This window comes from Hevea brasiliensis, chromosome 1, assembly GCF_030052815.1.
Source record: "Hevea brasiliensis isolate MT/VB/25A 57/8 chromosome 1, ASM3005281v1, whole genome shotgun sequence".
Classification (NCBI taxonomy): domain Eukaryota; kingdom Viridiplantae; phylum Streptophyta; class Magnoliopsida; order Malpighiales; family Euphorbiaceae; genus Hevea; species Hevea brasiliensis.
In genome coordinates, this window is record NC_079493.1 from 86,519,661 (window position 1) to 86,540,366 (window position 20,706).

The window sequence follows — 20,706 nt, forward strand, 5'->3', positions numbered from 1 at the left end:
TTAATCATCGGCCTTCGGTATCTTGTTAAGTACACTTCGTCAGGGAAAGAACTTCATGTGTCAGGGTTAGACTTGCTTTGTAAGTTGATTTTAAATTCTTGCAATTTTAATTTCCTGCAATTTAATTTTCTTGCTATCAACCTCTGGTTCCTTGATCTAAGTTGATTTTAATTTCCTGCAATTTAATTTTTCTGTTATCAACCTCTGGTTCCTTGATCTAAGTTGATTTTAATTTCTTGCAATTTACTTTCCTGTTATCAACCTCTGGTTCCTTGATCTAAGTTGATTTTAATTTCCTGCAATTTAATTTTTCTGTTATCAACCTCTGGTTCCTTGATCTAAGTTGATTTTAATTTCCTGCAATTTACATTCCTGTCATCAACCTCTGGTTCCTTGATCTAAGTTGATTTTAGTTTCTTGCAATTTACTTTCCTGTTATCAACCTCTGGTTCCTTGATCTAAGTTGATTTTAATTTCCTGCAATTTAATTTTTTTGTTATCAACCTCTGGTTCCTTGATCTAAGTTGATTTTAATTTCTTGCAATTTACTTTCCTGTTATCAACCTCTGGTTCCTTGATCTAAGTTGATTTTAATTTCCTGCAATTTAATTTTTCTGCTATCAACCTCTGGTTCCTTGATCTAAGTTGATTTTAATTTCTTGCAATTTACTTTCCTGTTATCAATCTCTGGTTCGTTGATCTAAGTTGATTTTAATTTCCTGCAATTTACTTTCCTGTTATCAACCTCTGGTTCCTTGATCTAAGTTGATTTTAATTTCCTGCAATTTAATTTTTCTGCTATCAACCTCTGGTTCCTTGATCTAAGTTGATTTTAATTTCCTGCAATTTAATTTTTCTGCTATCAACCCTGTTATCAACCTCTGGTTCCTTGATCTAAGTTGATTTTAATTTCTTACAATTTACATTTCTGTTATCAACCTCTGGTTCCTTGATCTAAGTTGATTTTAATTTCCTGCAATTTACATTTCTGTTATCAACCTCTGGTTCCTTGATCTAAGTTGATTTTAATTTCCTGCAATTTACATTTCTGTTATCAACCTCTGGTTCCTTGATCTAAGTTGATTTTAATTTCCTGCAATTTACTTTCCTGTTATCAACCTCTGGTTCCTTGATCTAAGTTGATTTTAATTTCCTGCAATTTAATTTTTCTGTTATCAACCTCTGGTTCCTTGATCTAAGTTGATTTTAATTTCCTGCAATTTAATTTTTCTGCTATCAACCTCTGGTTCCTTGATCTAAGTTGATTTTAATTTCTTGCAATTTACATTTACATTTCTGTCATCAACCTCTGGTTCCTTGATCTAAGTTGATTTTAATTTCATGCAATTTACATTTCCTGCTATCAACCTCTGATTTCTTGATCCAAGTTGATTTTAATTTTCTAAGTTTTCTAACTTCCGTTGCCAATTTCTAGGTCGTTAACTTAGGTACACCTAATCGTCCAAAATATGAGTCTGAATCTTTACATAATTCCTACGGAAATTTTTTTTTTCCTTTAATAGAAATTATGTAAAGAGAAGCATTGTCGACACCATATTTTGGCGATCCCCAAAATCAATAAAACTTTGAAACCGATCCCGGTACTAAGTCTCCTTGGACGACTAATCACATTTCCGATCCCTCTTTGATAAGTTGTCACAATTCGATCTCTCCTCACAAAGAATTAAATCAAATTGTTAAGTTCTCGCATCGATCAAAGCTTTACAGTCTATCGCTCACGATCTCTCAAAACCATTATCGAAACTCGGGACCGTCAAGTATATTCTGATAAATGGCGGCACTAGATCTTTTCCTACCGGTTTTATTGCTGATCTCCCTTTCGAAAGTTTAAGAGTTAAGGTTTTGGTTCGGTTTAATAAGGAGTCCAATCTTAAGTGTTCAAGTTAAATTTTCAATTTTAATCAAGTCTCATTCAGCATTTCTTCCCCACCGATCTCATGCTTATTGTGCTTTCCGATCTCTTATACTTAGATTAATAATTGCATTTAGTTCTTGTTTCGCTATGCTCATACAATCAAATACTTAGGCAATTCGGAGATTTTCCAATCACATCCATTCATTGAACAAAGAGAGCCCATTTCATTTCATTTTTGTACAAGCTATTCATTTGGAGGGTCACCCCACTGATTTACATTTGCTCACTCTCTCTCTCACCCTCGGCTTCCTCCTCACTTTGTCCTCATCGTCGCCCTCGGGGGCAGTCGGCCATCAGAGAAGTCCTCCCAGGTAACGTTTGCAGAGTTCGACCAAGAGGTCCTTGTGAGCATTCACGTAGGCCGGCGATTCCGTCACCATCTCTTCATCTTTCTCCTTAAGCTCCCGTCTTTCTCTTTAAGCTCTTGATGAGTTGGGCGACTGGCGGCTCGTTGGCACATGGCGCTGGACTTCTCAGAACCCGATTCCTTTCGGCGAGAACAAGATTCGGTTCGGCCACCTGTCCTCATAAAACTTCACCCGCCCTCAACTTGAGATATATAATCTTGAGCGGATGAGAGTTGGGATCGGAGGAAGCCACTTCACGATTTTCTTCCGATCTCCTTACCCAGACTGAACCTTTTCCCAAACCATGATGCGATTCACGGGCACTCCACGTTCGAGCTCATGGATTGAGTCAAGATATCATCAAGGCTGTTCGAGGATAGCTGTCGATCCTCGAAGGAAGATGGAAGACCCCAAGACTTGGGCAAAGCAGGGTTCTCGAGCAGTCGGTTATTCTTGAGGACTCGATTAGCTTTTGGCGCCACGAAAGAGGTCCTCCCGAGAAGATTGAGAAGGACCCCTTTACGTGCTTGGAACAAGCTGGAAGAGCGGAGGCTGCTCTTCCAATCTAGGAGGAGATCGGGCGGCTTGATCGCGAATCCAGAAGGTTGGCGGGTCCCCTTGTACTTCCCAGTTCATGACCGGTGTTGAAGCATTTCGAGCGCTTCATCTCCTTTATTTTCAGGAGATCTCTTTGTCCTTCTTAGCTTCCTAGAACCCTCACCACCCACCATACTGCACAAAGAAAAGGTCGGTGAGATCGCTAAGGTCTGAGAGTGAGATATAGAAAATACCAATGCCGAGTCGAGAGCGGAAGTTCGCGGTCTTGGCGGTGGCGATTGAATGGTCCAATGGTGTAACTCGGCGATCCACGCATCCAAACAAGAATACTTTTGAGTGGCGGCGGACTCTTGAGATCCATCACTATTAAGCTTTCCTCTGGTTCGAGGGTAATATGCTTGGAAGCAAAGGCCCTAGTACCACCGGCTACGAGGAAGTCCTCAGCGGCTCGGATCTTTGCTCCTCGGAATGAAGAAAGCGGTTCTTCCAATTCTTAAGGGATGAGGCGGTCGGAAAAGAGCCATAATGAGGCTTACGCTGAAAGAACCGATGTTCGTCATCCTTTTGGCGAGTTAGTGCATGCGGATTCGGCGAACACCTTAGCCGTAGAGTCTGATTCCCTTAGCTCGGCATAGACCTCGGAAGGCTACCAAGATCGCCACGAGTTAGGGTGAATTTGAGCAATGCGCTCGGTGAAGCTTTAGGACCTCCTTATAGAAGTCATCTAGAGGGCAGAAGGCCGGCCTTTAACTTGTTCCTCGTACACCATAACCATGTCATTCTCTTCAAAGGAGTGATCGACACGAAGATCGTAGTGGCACTTGATTAGCTACGTGCGAATCAAGCCGAATGTTGTATTCTTGGCTAAGCGATTGCGGATCGGATACTCGAAGAAGCGGCGGAAGCTCATCTATAGGAGAGTCTCCCTCCCACAAGCAGTGCACGCCTCGATGGTATGACCGCCCCAGGCACAGGCGGAAGCCCTAGGAGGTTCGGGTTGCGTGCTTGGCCCGACTACCTCTTCTTCATCGGACGACCATGAGAACCGAATGGAAGGAGGGCTCGCGCTCTTTGACCTTGGCATCGCTCATTTTCAAAGAAATAAAGAACTTAAACTAAAAAGAAGATCAAAGCCCTTACAGATGCGATCGGCGTCGGAAGAACTTGAGAAAACGAGAGAACTTCGAAGTTGTGAGCAGGGGATTGAAAATGGAATAAGAGAACAACTGGCTAACCCTCCCACCCCTATTTATACTAGTCCGAGCATTTAATGCTTGCGAGGCTCTAGGCAACGCATCGATTGGTGGGACTCGGCAATTTGTTCGACACTTCTCTCAAATATTCGAATGTTAGAGATCGGTTAATTGGAGATCGGCATAATAAGTTAAATATTTTGAATAAAGGATCGATTAAGTGTCATTCGGTAAAGAAGCGGTCGGATAATCACATTAGAGATCGGAAAATAATCAATGCAAAAATAATAAGATGATAATCGACAAAATAAAGTCTTTATTTTCAAAAGATCGGATTACATCATTTGGGCGATCTCTAGGGATCGGATTACACTAAAATTGGATTACATCATTTCTATGATCTCTAGAGATCGGATTGCATTGAAAATAAAATACATCATTTGGGCGATCTCTAGGGATCGGAATGTCACATTGTGACACATCCAAAGGTGTCACCAGAGCGAGCGTGTCGGAACACCCAATGTGGAGGAAAAGCATTGTCGGAACACTCAATGTGATGAGAAGCGAATGAACTTCGGTTGAGCGACTCGAGATCGGTACAACCAAGTGCAATGTCTGGTCGGTCAAATCCAATTCTCTCACCATCGTCAGTTAGGGTTATGCGATCACCGGGATCGTAAATTTTCAGCCGGTGGTTAAAGAAGCTCATCGGAAAGGGATCAAAAACCACCATCATGGCCGGAACTTCCACCGGAGTCGCTAGAACAGGAAAAGTAAGAAGGAAGAGAGGAAAATCAGATGAAGGAAATGTCTGTCGCGAGGGTATATATAGGGAAAATGAGCATTTATTCTTTGGCGAAAGCAAGCGACGCCTCGAGAATCAAGGGAAATTAATGCTTTGACCGGACCGGACGGAGAAAAGGAGAGATCGGAATAATAGATCGGAAGGCGGAGATTAACATGAGAGATCGGAATAGGGCGTGTCAAGAAGAGGATCGGAAGACAAAGGAATAAGACAAATCCCAAATAACCGTTGTCGAGAATCGGGTAGAGGTAGTTAAAGCGTTGCGGCGAGATCTCCACCATGCGCTTAAGAATCGCCACTTAATCTTGTGGCGCCGGGGTATGTCATGGCGATCTGTATATCCCAATCCCCACCGTTGATCTCACTTGTAAGGACAAATCCGGAACCCTTGGATCAAGAGAAGGCGACAATACCGGCGCCTTTCGCTCTTAGCCCTCATATCGTTAGGACAAGAAGATTTGGGGCCGTTAGATCGAAAGAAGAAAAGGACAAATATTACGAAGAGATCTCGACCATTCATTTTGATTCTCTTTAATTCTGGACATCCGATCATGTCCTTGAAATCTTGACCCTCCATCTCCCTCAAAATAAATCCACGACCCTTCATGGGAGCACGATTCCTATAAATACGGCATGAAAAAGCTGTTCAAGGGGATGGACAAAAAAGAGGCATTATTATAGCGGAAGAACTCGAAAACTTCATTTAGTTTGTTATTAGCTACTTTGAAGTGTTGATTGGAAAAACTTTTGAAACTAGTTTTAAAGTGTTTCTTGAAAAGGATTCGAATCTGGAACTCTACATTTCAGTTTGTTCATTATCTGGTCACACCCTCACTTTGACCCTTTATCATCTCTGTTTTCATTCCCACTTTGTCTAAGCTAAACTTCATTCCACTCGGCTTTTATCTTAATCGATTATATTTTAGTGAGCTCCCTTCACTTCCAGCGAACATCGGCTCTCGGGCTAATCAGTTCCTGTCTTATCTCTATTTGCCACCCGTAGCTATTTGATGGATTTGGCTCCTCACGGTAAGAGCTCATATTCTTTGTTTTACTAAATGTTTACATTTACTTTTCGCACTTTCTTTGTTCTTCTTGCGTATGTGATTTTCTCCAAGTTCATTTTGTGCAAAAGGACCCAAAAGAATGTTACTCTCGAGTTATCTCTTTATTGATTAGTCCGTCGTTTTATTAATCTTCGAATGCAAGTTTTTCTGGCTCCTAGTAGCGTGTAAATGGTCAGGCAAGACATAGGTAACTGCAACTTAGGGGTCTCTTTTAAAAGAGAAAACCTGAATAATGCGTCAGGAAGATAGCCAAACTATTAGGCTGACGTAAACAGCGATTCGACAAAGAGGTCATAAAGTGGAATAAAACCAAAATAAGCAAAACAGAATAGATCGGTCATTAATAGATATTGGTAAAATGAATACATGGAAGGTCGGTAAATCAAGCCTAGTTATCCCCATCTAGCCAAAAGGTATCGAGAAGCCTTATCCCCAGCATCTTTGAATGCCAGAATCCTTAGCTTTAGGCTCTTATGTCATATAGCCGAAATTAAAATCCGGGAGATCGGAAAAGTCCCTTTCAGGCTCCTGTTAATCTAAAAGAGATCGGAGGAGAGTTCTTATCCGATTTTCCCTCAAAATTTTAATAAACGTTAAAAAGAGATCGGAGGAGAGTTCTTATCCGATCTCAACTCAAAAATTTTGATAAATGTCTAGAGGAGATCGGAGGAGAGTTCTTATCCGATCTCCCCTCAAAATTTTAATAAATGTTAAAAAGAGATCGGAGGAGAGTTCTTATCCAGTCTCAACTCAAAAGTTTTAATAAACGTCTAGAGGAGATCGGAGGAGGGTTCTTATCCGATCTCCCTCCAAAATTTCAATAAATAACTTAAAAGAGATTGGAGGAGAGTTCTTATCCGATTCTCACAACAAATCTTAACCCGTGCGCAAAATAATCTCAGAACTAAAAAATTCGTAACGTCAATTCACTAAGGTGGTCTCATTTACTTGTGTATCTGAGTGATCCGAATTTAGTGAAAGATCAAAATTTCCTTTGGAAAAAGAGGATTAACATTTCCATCCGACCCCTCTTAACTAATTTATAAAGAACGCAAAATTAAATCTACTTACCCTTATTAAGGGACGAGGTGGGGTGCCTAACACCTTCCCCACCCGTTCACGGACCCCGAACCTAGAATCTCTGTTTTGAAGTGGTTTCATTTTTAATTTATTTTCCCAAATGGTTTTCTTTAGTTTCCCTCAAAACTACGGTGGCGACTCCTCATTTTTCCCACTTCGGTGAGTGATCGTCCAGGCGACAGCAAAATCCCTTGCGACAAGATACATACTAAATGATATGCTCTACGGCATACTACTAACAGTTAATACATTAAACCCTTGCCACATGTCACCCTTTGATTAGCTCTAGGTTTAAGTGACCCAATCACATTGTGCCAAGTGTCAAACCTATGTTTAATCTTGATTTTAATCATCTTACATGATTAAAAAACATTTGGCAAGCTTCTGTGTAATCCCATGTGTCACCATCTCATGGTGCCACGTGTCACACTGTGAAATGACCAAAATGCCCCTGTGTCTCAATTTTGAGTTCTTAACCCAAAATAATTATTTTTCTTCTTCTAATTAATTTATATCAAATATAAATTAATTAATTAATCTCTATTAATTAATTTCTCATTAATTAAATTCATATTTAAACACTTTAAATATAAATTTAATTTATACTACACATCCAATAATCTAGATTTGGTTTCAAGTCATGCTAGGGACTTTGCAATTTAATTGCAAACCAAACCCATTTAACTAATCAATTAAACTCTTTTAATTAATTAATTAAATCATATTTAAAAAGGTGATAACTTGTATATGTGTGTGACTTACTAGGCTCATCACTAATTGGCAATGAGACATGATATCAACTCTTAATATCATCAGAACTCTTTCTTACCATAAATGATTTCTCTAAATCATTTTATGAACCTCATAGACGATGGTTAACACCTAGCATAGCATGCCATGGCCACCCAATTAGTAATAAGGTTTACCTTAAATGAACCTTTAATCATATGTTACCATGCACTAGAATCTCTCTGTTAAAAAATCCCAACTCAATTTGAGTCATGATTTTTTCAAACTTCATTTGCTATGAATATTATGTTCTCTTTTAATTCCAGTTCTTGATTAAAAAGATTTTCTCATCAGAAACTCTTTTCTGAATAAATCTATCTGTCCTGGCCAGGAACTTGAAACATCAAGAACAATTAAATAAACATAGGATTTTATCTCTATTTACTTAGAGGAACATATTCCATCTTGATCAACACCTACCTCCATATATAACTAGTAGGAGCCGACACATGCCCATATACCCATACATAGTACAAGTCTGAGCGATATCAAACTCAAACTACCCATATACAAGATAAGCTGTGCTATCTCGGGTCTAATGATTATAGGCAGATATGATTTATGTGAGAACATTGACAGAGTAAACTCCATGTGCTTGTCATAAGTGTCACTGGTTCGGCCTACTTATCATTTATAAGGGCCTATCATGTTTGTTATATGGCATGAGACTCACCATTCCATCTTATTTATATCTCATATAAATAACTTAGGAACAAACATGAATACAATCTTTCCGGACAAGTCATGTCCTTATTATGAAGTATCCTCGATTGTGAACCTATTTATGATACTTTGTGCTAGAAATATTGTCACTCATATTCTTAACAACTTAAGAATAACATTTCTAACAAAATATCAATGGACCTTTTCTATTACACATAAATATCTTATGTAAACGAAAAAGTGGAAATGCCTTTTATTAATAAAAATATGTACAAGATACATACTAAATGATATGCTCTAGGGCATACTACTAACAGTTAATACATTAAACCCTTGGCACATGTCACCCTTTGATTAGCTCTAGGTTTAAGTGACCCAATCACATTGTGCCAAGTGTCAAACCTATGTTTAATCTTGATTTTAATCATCTTACATGATTAAAAAACATTTGGCAAGCTTATGTGTAATCCCATGTGTCACCATCTCATGGTGCCACGTGTCACCTGTAATGAAATGACCAAAATGCCCACTGTGTCTCAATTTTGAGTTCTTAACCCAAAATAATTATTTTTCTTCTTCTAATTAATTGATATCAAAAATAAATTAATTAATTAATCTCTATTAATTAATTTCTCATTAATTAAATTCATATTTAAACAATTTAAATATAAATTTAAAATATACTACACATCAATAATCTAGATTTAGTTTCAAGTCATGCTAGGGACTTTGTAATTTAATTGCAAACCAAACCTATTTAATTAATCAATTAAACTCTTTTAATTAATTAATTAAATCATATTTAAATAGGTGATAACTTGTGTATGTGTGTGACTTACTAGGCTCATCACTAATTGGCAATGAGACATGATATCAACTCTTAATATCATCAGAACTCTTTCTTACCATAAATGATTTCTCTAAATCATTTTATGAACCTCATAGACGATGGTTAACACCTAGCATAGCATGCCATGGCCACCCAATTAGTAATAAGGTTTAACTTAAATGAACCTATAATCATATGTTACCATGCACTAGAATCTCTGCATTACAAAATCCCAGCTGAAAGTGAGTCATGGTTTATGTCAAACTCCATTTGCTATGAATATTATGTTCTCTTTTAATTCCAGTTCTTGATTAAAAGATTTTCTCATTAGAAACTCTTTTCTGAATAAATCTATCTGTCCTGGCCAGAAACTTGAAACATCAAGAACAATTAAATGAACATAGGATTTTATCTCTATTTACTTAGAGGAACATATTCCATCTTGATCAACACCTACCTCCATATATAACTAGTAGGAGCCAACACATGCCTATATACCCATACATAGTACAAGTATGAAAGCAGTATCAAACTCAAACTACCTATATACAAGATAACTGTGCTATCTCAGGTCTAAAGATTATAGGCAGATATCATTTATGACAGAACATTGACAAGAGTAAATTCCATGTGCTTGTCATAAGTGTTACTGGTTCGGCCTACTTATCATTTAAAAGTGCCTATCATGTTTGTTATATGGCATGAGACACACCATTCCATTTTACTTATATCTCATATAAATAACTTGGGAACAAACATGAATACAATCTTTCTGGACAAGTCATGTCCTTATTATGAAGTATCCTCGATTGTGAACCTATTTATGGTACATTGTGCTAGAAATATTATCACTCATATTCTTAACAGCTTAAGAATAATATTTCTAACAAAATATCAATGGACCTTTTCTATTACACATAAATATCTTATGTAAACGGAAAAGTGGAAATGCCTTTTATTAATAAAAATATGTACAAGATACATACTAAATGATACGCTCTAGGGCATACTACTAATAGTTAACACATTAAACCCTTGCCACATGTCACCATTTGATTAGCTCTAGGGTTAAGTGACACAATCACATTGTGCCAAGTGTCAAACCTATATTTAATCTTGATTTTAATAATCTTACATGATTAAAAAACATTTGGCAAGCTTATGTGTAATCCCATGTGTCACCATCTCATGGTGCCACGTGTCACCATCTCATGTGCCACGTGTCACACTGTGAAATGACCAAAATGCCTCTGTGTCTTAATTTTGAGTTCTTAACCCAAAATAATTATTTTTCTTCTTCTAATTAATTTATATCAAATATAAATTAATTAATTAATCTCTATTAATTAATTTCTCATTAATTAAATTCATATTTAAACACTTTAAATATAAATTTAATTTATACTAGAAATCAAATAATCTAGATTAGGTTTCAAGTCATGCTAGGGACTTTGCAATTTAATTGCAAACCAAACCTATTTAACTAATCAATTAAACTCTTTTAATTAATTAATTAAATCATATTTAAATAGGTGATAACTTGTGTATGTGTGTGGCTTACTAGGCTCATCACTAATTGGCAATGAGGTATGATATCAACACTTAATATCATCAGAACTCTTTCTTACCATAAATGATTTCTCTAAATCGTTTTATGAACCTCATAGACGATGGTTAACACCTAGCATAGCATGCCATGGCCACCCAATTAGTAATAAGGTTTACCTTAAATGAACCTATAATCATATGTTACCATGCACTAGAATCTCTCTGTTACAAAATCCCAACTCAAGCTGGAGTCATGGTTTATGTCAAACTCCATTTGCTATGAATATTATGTTCTCTTTTAATTCCAGTTCTTGATTAAAAAGATTTTCTCATCAGAAACTCTTTTCTGAATAAATATATCTGTCCTGGCTAGGAACTTGAAACATCAAGAACAATTAAATGAACATAGGATTTTATCTCTATTTACTTAGAGGAACATATTCCATCTTAATCAACACCTACCTCCATATATAACTAGTAGGAGCCAACACATGCCTATATACCCATACATAGTACAAGTATGAAAGCAGTATCAAACTCATTCTACCCATATACAAGATAACTGTGATATCTCAGTCTAAAGATTATAGGCAGATATGATTTATGATGAGAACATTGGCAAGAGTAAACTCCATGTGCTTGTCATAAGTGTTCTTAGTTCGACCTACTTATCATTTATAATTGACTATCATGTTTGTTATATGGCATGAGACTCACCATTCCATCTTATTTATATCTCATATAAATAACTTGGGAACAAACATGAATACAATCTTTCTGGACAAGTCATGTCCTTATTATGAAGTATCCTCGATTGTGAACCTATTTATGATACTTTGTGCTAGAAATATTGTCACTCATATTCTTAACAACTTAAGAATAACATTTCTAACAAAATATCAATGGACCTTTTCTATTACACATAAATATCTTATGTAAACGGAAAAGTGGAAATGCCTTTTATTAATAAAAATATGTACAAGATACATACTAAATGATATGCTCTTGGGCATACTACTAACGATCGACACATTAAACCCTTACCACATGTCACCCTTTATTTAGCTCTAGGTTTAAGTGACCCAATCACATTGTGCCAAGTGTCAAACGTATATTTAATCTTGATTTTAATCACCTTACATGATTAAAAACATTTGGCAAGCTTATGTATAATCCCATGTGTCACCATCTCATGGTGCCACGTGTCACTGTAATGAAATGACCAAAATGCCCTTGTGTCTTAATTTTGAGTTCTTAACCCAAAATAATTATTTTTCTTCTTCTAATTAATTTATATCAAATATAAATTAATTAATTAATCTCTATTAATTAATTTCTCATTAATTAAATTCATATTTAAACACTTTAAATATAAATTTAATTTATACTATAAATCCAATAATCTAGATTTGGTTTTAAGTCATGCTAGGGACTTTGCAATTTAATTGCAAACCAAACCTATTTAACTAATCAATTAAACTCTTTTAATTAATTAATTAAATCATATTTAAATAGGTGATAACTTGTGTATGTGTGTGACTTACTAGGCTCATCACTAATTGGCAAAGAGACATGATATCAACTCTTAATATCATCAGAACTCTTTCTTACCATAAATGATTTCTCTAAATCATTTCATGAACCTCATAGACCATGGTTAACACCTAGCATAGCATGCCATGGCTATCCAATTAGTAATAAGGTTTACCTTAAATGAACCTATAATCATATGTTACCATGCACTAGAATCTTTCGGTTACAAAATCCCAACTTAAGCTGGAGTCATGGTTTATGTCAAACTCCATTTGCTATGAATATTATGTTCTCTTTTAAATCCAGTTCTTGATTAAAAAGATTTTCTCATCAGAAACTCTTTTCTGAATAAATTTCTCTGTCCTGGCCAGGAACTTGAAACATCAAGAACAATTAAATGAACATAGGATTTTATCTCTATTTACTAAGAGGAACATATTCCATCTTGATCAACACCTACCTCAATATATAACTAGTAGGAGCCAACACATGCCTATATACCCATACATAGTACAAGTATGAAAGCAGTATCAAACTCAAACTACCTATAAACAAGATAACTGTGCTATCTCAGGTCTAAAGATTATAGGCACTGATATGATTTATGAGTGATCATTTACAAGAGTAAACTCCATGTGCTTGTCATAAGTGTTACTAGTTCGACCTACTTATCATTTATAAGTGGCTATCATGTTTGTTTATGGCATGAGACTCACCATTCCATCTTACTTATATCTCATATAAATAACTTGGGATCAAACATGAATACAATCTTTACGGACAAGTCATGTCCTTATTATGAAGTATCCTCAATTGTGAACCTATTTATGATACTTTGTGCTAGAAATATTGTCACTCATATTCTTAACAACTTAAGAATAATATTTCTAACAAAATATCAATGGACCTTTTCTATTACACACAAATATCTTATGTAAACGGAAAAGTAGAAATGCCTTTTATTAATAAAAATATGTACAAGATACATACTAAATTATATGCTCTTGGGCATACTACTAACAGTCAACACATTAAACCCTTACCACATGTCACCATTTATTTAGCTCTAGGTTTAAGTGACCCAATCACATTGTGCCAAGTGTCAAACGTATATTTAATCTTGATTTTAATCACCTTACATGATTAAAACATTTGGCTAACTTATGTATAATCCCATGTGTCACCATCTCATGGTGCCACGTGTCTGCTATGAAATGACCAAAATGCCCCTGTGTCTTAATTTTGAGTTCTTAACCCAAAATAATTATTTTTCTTCTTCTAATTAATTTATATCAAATATAAATTAATTAATTAATCTCTATTAATTAATTTCTCATTAATTAAATTCATATTTAAACACTTTAAATATAAATTTAATTTATACCACAAATCCAATAATCTAGATTTGGTTTTAAGTCATGCTAGGGACTTTGCAATTTAATTGCAAACCAAACCTATTTAACTAATCAATTAAACTCTTTTAATTAATTAATTAAATCATATTTAAATAGGTGATAACTTGTGTATGTGTGTGACTTACTAGGCTCATCACTAATTGGCAATGAGACATGATATCAACTCTTAATATCATCAGAACTCTTTCTTACCATAAATGATTTCTCTAAATCATTTCATGAACCTCATAGACGATGGTTAACACCTAGCATAGCATGCCATGGCCACCCAATTAGTAATAAGTTTTACCTTAAATGAACCTATAATCATATGTTACCATGCACTAGAATCTCTCTGTTAGAAAATCCCAACTCAAGCTGGAGTCATGGTTTTTGTCAAACTCCATTTGCTATGAATATTATGTTCTCTTTTAATTCCTGTTCTTGATTAAAAAGATTTTCTCATCAGAAACACTTTTCTGAATAAATCTATCTGTCCTGGCCAGGAACTTGAAACATCAAGAACAGTTAAATGAACATAGGATTTTATCTGTATTTACTTAGAGGAACATATTCCATCTTGATCAACACCTACCTCCATATATAACTAGTAGGAGCCAACACATGCCTATATACCCATACATAGTACAAGTATGAAAGCAGTATCAAACTCAAATCTACCTATATATAAGATAAGCGTGCTATCTCGGATCTAAAGATTATAGGCATTGATATGATTTATGAGAAAACAATGATAAGAGTAAACTCCATGTGCTTGTCATAAGTGTCCTAGTTCGGCCTACTTATCATTTATAAGTGCCTATCATGTTTGTTATATGGCATGAGACTCACCATTTCCATCTTATTTATATCTCATATAAATAACTTGGGAACAAACATGAATACAATCTTTACGGATAAGTCATGTCCTTATTATGAAGTATTCTCGATTGTGAACCTATTTATTATACTTTGTGCTAGAAATATTGTCACTCATATTCTTAACAACTTAAGAATAACATTTCTAACAAAATATCAATGGACCTTTTCTATTACACATAAATATCTTATGTAAACGGAAAAGTGGAAATGCCTTTTATTAATAAAAATATGTACAAGATACATACTAAATGATATGCTCTAGGGCATACTACTAATAGTTAACACATTAAACCCTTGCCACATGTCACCATTTGATTAGCTCTAGGTTTAAGTGACCCAATCACATTGTGCCAAGTGTCAAACCTATATTTAATCTTGATTTTAATCATCTTACATGATTAGAAAACATTTGGCAAGCTTATGTGTAATCCCATGTGTCACCATCTCATGGTGCCACGTGTCACCCTTTGAAATGACCAAAATGCCCTGTGTCTTAATTTTGAGTTCTTAACCCAAAATAATTATTTGTCTTCTTCTAATTAATTTATATCAAATATAAATTAATTTAATTAAAATCTATTAATTAATTTCTCATTAATTAAATTCATATTTAAACACTTTAAATATAAATTTAATTTATACTACAAATACAATAATCTAGATTTGTTTTTAATTCATGCTATGGACTTTGTAATTTAATTGCAAACCAACCTATTTAACTAATCAATTAAACTCTTTTAATTAATTAATTAAATCATATTTAAATAGGTGATAACTTGTGTATGTGTGTAACTTACTAGGCTCATCACTAATTGGCAATGAGACATGATATCAACTCTTAAAATCATCAGAACTCTTTCTTACCATAAATGATTTCTCTAAATCATTTTATGAACCTCATAGACGATGGTTAACACCTAGCATAGCATGCCATGGCCACCCAATTAGTAATAAGGTTTACCTTAAATGAACCTATAATCATATGTTACCATGCACTAGAATCTCTCTGTTACAAAATCCCAACTCAATTTGGAGTCATGGTTTATGTCAAACTCCATTTGCTATAATATTATGTTCTCTTTTAATTCTGTTCTTGATTAAAAGATTTTCTCATCAGAAACTCTTTTCTGAATAAATATATCTGTCCTGGCCAGGAACTTGAAACATCAAGAACAATTAAATGAACATAGGATTTTATCTCTATTTACTTAGAGGAACATATTCCATCTTAATCAACACCTACCTCCATATATAACTAGTAGGAGCCAACACATGCCTATATACCCATACATAGTACAAGTATGAAAGCAGTATCAAACTCATTCTACCCATATACAAGATAAGCTGTGCTATCTCAGTCTAAAGATTATAGGCACTTATATGATTTATGAGAACATTGGCAAGAGTAAACTCCATGTGCTTGTCATAAGTGTTCTTAGTTCGGCCTACTTATCATTTATAAGTGCCTATCATGTTTGTTATATGGCATGAGACTCACCATTCCATCTTATTTATATCTCATATAAATAACTTGGGAACAAACATGAATACAATCTTTCTGGACAAGTCATGTCCTTATTATGAAGTATCCTCGATTGTGAACCTATTTATGATACTTTGTGCTAGAAATATTGTCACTCATATTCTTAACAACTTAAGAATAATATTTCTAACAAAATATCAATGGACCTTTTCTATTACACATAAATATCTTATGTAAACGGAAAAGTGGAAATGCCTTTTATTAATAAAAATATGTACAAGATACATACTAAATGATATGCTCTTGGGCATACTACTAACAGTCAACACATTAAACCCTTACCACATGTCACCATTTATTTAGCTCTAGGTTTAAGTGACCCAATCACATTGTGCCAAGTGTCAAACGTATATTTAATCTTGATTTTAATCACCTTACATGATTAAAAAACATTTGGCAAGCTTATGTATAATCCCATGTGTCACCATCTCATGTGCCACGTGTCACACTGTGAAATGACCAAAATGCCCCTGTGTCTTAATTTTGAGTTCTTAACCCAAAATAATTATTTTTCTTCTTCTAATTAATTTATATCAAATATAAATTAATTAATTAATCTCTATTAATTAATTTCTCATTAATTAAATTCATATTTAAACACTTTAAATATAAATTTAATTTATACTACAAATCCAATAATCTAGATTAGGTTTCAAGTCATGCTAGGGACTTTGCAATTTAATTGCAAACCAAACCTATTTAACTAATCAATTAAACTCTTTTAATTAATTAATTAAATCATATTTAAATAGGTGATAACTTGTGTATGTGTGTGGCTTACTAGGCTCATCACTAATTGGCAATGAGGTATGATATCAACACTTAATATCATCAGAACTCTTTCTTACCATAAATGATTTCTCTAAATCGTTTTATGAACCTCATAGACGATGGTTAACACCTAGCATAGCATGCCATGGCCACCCAATTAGTAATAAGGTTTACCTTAAATGAACCTATAATCATATGTTACCATGCACTAGAATCTCTCTATTACAAAATCCCAACTCAATTTGAGTCATGGTTTATGTCAAACTCCATTTGCTATGAATATTATGTTCTCTTTTAATTCCAGTTCTTGATTAAAAGATTTTCATATCAGAAACTCTTTTCAGAATAAATATATCTGTCCTGGCTAGGAACTTGAAACATCAAGAACAATTAAATGAACATAGGATTTTATCTCTATTTACTTAGAGGAACATATTCCATCTTAATCAACACCTACCTCCATATATAACTAGTAGGAGCCAACACATGCCTATATACCCATACATAGTACAAGTATGAAAGCAGTATCAAACTCATTCTACCCATATACAAGATAACTATGCTATCTCAGGTCTAAAGATTATAGGCAGATATGATTTATGTGAGAACATTGGCAAGAGTAAACTCCATGTGCTTGTCATAAGTGTTCTTAGTTCCCTACTTATCATTTATAAGTGCCTATCATGTTTGTTATATGGCATGAGACTCACCATTCCATCTTATTTATATCTCATATAAATAACTTGGGAACAAACATGAATACAATCTTTCTGGACAAGTCATGTCCTTATTATGAAGTATCCTCGATTGTGAACCTATTTATGATACTTTGTGCTAGAAATATTGTCACTCATATTCTTAACAACTTAAGAATAATATTTCTAACAAAATATCAATGGACCTTTTCTATTACACATAAATATCTTATGTAAACGGAAAAGTGGAAATGCCTTTTATTAATAAAAATATGTACAAGATACATACTAAATGATATGCTCTTGGGCATACTACTAACAGTCAACACATTAAACCCTTACCACATGTCACCCTTTATTTAGCTCTAGGTTTAAGTGACCCAATCACATTGTGCCAAGTGTCAAACGTATATTTAATCTTGATTTTAATCACCTTACATGATTAAAAAACATTTGGCAAGCTTATGTATAATCCCATGTGTCACCATCTCATGGTGCCACGTGTCACACTGTGAAATGACCAAAATGCCCTTGTGTCTTAATTTTGAGTTCTTAACCCAAAATAATTATTTTTCTTCTTCTAATTAATTTATATCAAATATAAATTAATTAATTAATCTCTATTAATTAATTTCTCATTAATTAAATTCATATTTAAACACTTTAAATATAAATTTAATTTATACTATAAATCCAATAATCTAGATTTGGTTTTAAGTCATGCTAGGGACTTTGCAATTTAATTGCAAACCAAACCTATTTAACTAATCAATTAAACTCTTTTAATTAATTAATTAAATCATATTTAAATAGGTGATAACTTGTGTATGTGTGTGACTTACTAGGCTCATCACTAATTGGCAAAGAGACATGATATCAACTCTTAATATCATCAGAACTCTTTCTTACCATAAATGATTTCTCTAAATCATTTCATGAACCTCATAGACCATGGTTAACACCTAGCATAGCATGCCATGGCTACCCAATTAGTAATAAGGTTTACCTTAAATGAACCTATAATCATATGTTACCATGCACTAGAATCTCTCGGTTACAAAATCCCAACTTAAGCTGGAGTCATGGTTTATGTCAAACTCCATTTGCTATGAATATTATGTTCTCTTTTAAATCCAGTTCTTGATTAAAAAGATTTTCTCATCAGAAACTCTTTTCTGAATAAATTTCTCTGTCCTGGCCAGGAACTTGAAACATCAAGAACAATTAAATGAACATAGGATTTTATCTCTATTTACTAAGAGGAACATATTCCATCTTGATCAACACCTACCTCAATATATAACTAGTAGGAGCCAACACATGCCTATATACCCATACATAGTACAAGTATGAAAGCAGTATCAAACTCAAACTACCTATAAACAAGATAACTGTGCTATCTCAGGTCTAAAGATTATAGGCACTGATATGATTTATGACAGAACATTGACAAGAGTAAACTCCATGTGCTTGTCATAAGTGTTACTAGTTCGGCCTACTTATCATTTATAAGTGGCTATCATGTTTGTTTTATGGCATGAGACTCACCATTCCATCTTACTTATATCTCATATAAATAACTTGGGATCAAACATGAATACAATCTTTCTGGACAAGTCATGTCCTTATTATGAAGTATCCTCGATTGTGAACCTATTTATGATACTTTGTGCTAGAAATATTGTCACTCATATTCTTAACAACTTAAGAATAATATTTCTAACAAAATATCAATGGACCTTTTCTATTACACACAAATATCTTATGTAAACGGAAAAGTAGAAATGCCTTTTATTAATAAAAATATGTACAAGATACATACTAAATTATATGCTCTTGGGCATACTACTAACAGTCAACACATTAAACCCTTACCACATGTCACCATTTATTTAGCTCTAGGTTTAAGTGACCCAATCACATTGTGCCAAGTGTCAAACGTATATTTAATCTTGATTTTAATCACCTTACATGATTAAAAAACATTTGGCTAGCTTATGTATAATCCCATGTGTCACCATCTCATGTGCCACGTGTCACACTGTGAAATGACCAAAATGCCCTGTGTCTTAATTTTGAGTTCTTAACCCAAAATAATTATTTTCTTCTTCTAATTAATTTATATCAAATATAAATTAATTAATTAATCTCTATTAATTAATTTCTCATTAATTAAATTCATATTTAAACACTTTAAATATAAATTTAATTTATACCACAAATCCAATAATCTAGATTTGGTTTTAAGTCATGCTAGGGACTTTGCAATTTAATTGCAAACCAAACCTATTTAACTAATCAATTAAACTCTTTTAATTAATTAATTAAATCATATTTGAATAGGTGATAACTTGTGTATATGTGTGACTTACTAGGCTCATCACTAATTGGCAATGAGACATGATATCAACTCTTAATATCATCAGAACTCTTTCTTACCATAAATGATTTCTCTAAATCATTTCATGAACCTCATAGACGATGGTTAACACCTAGCATAGCATGCCATGGCCACCCAATTAGTAATAAGTTTTACCTTAAATGAACCTATAATCATATGTTACCATGCACTAGAATCTCTCTGTTAGAAAATCCCAACTCAAAATTGGAGTCATGGTTTTTGTCAAACTCCATTTGCTATGAATATTATGTTCTCTTTTAATTCCTGTTCTTGATTAAAAAGATTTTCTCATCAGAAACACTTTTCTGAATAAATCTATCTGTCCTGGCCAGGAACTTGAAACATCAAGAACAGTTAAATGAACATAGGATTTTATCTGTATTTACTTAGAGGAACATATTCCATCTTGATCAACACCTACCTTCATATATAACTAGTAGGAGCCAACACATGCCCATATACCCATACATAGTACAAGTATGAAAGCAGTATCAAACTCAATCTACCTATATATAAGATAACTGTGCTATCTCAGATCTAAAGATTATATGCACTGATATGATTTATGAGAAAACAATGATAAGAGTAAACTCCATGTGCTTGTCATAAGTGTCACTGGTTCGGCCTACTTATCATTTATAAGTGCCTATCATGTTTGTTATATGGCATGAG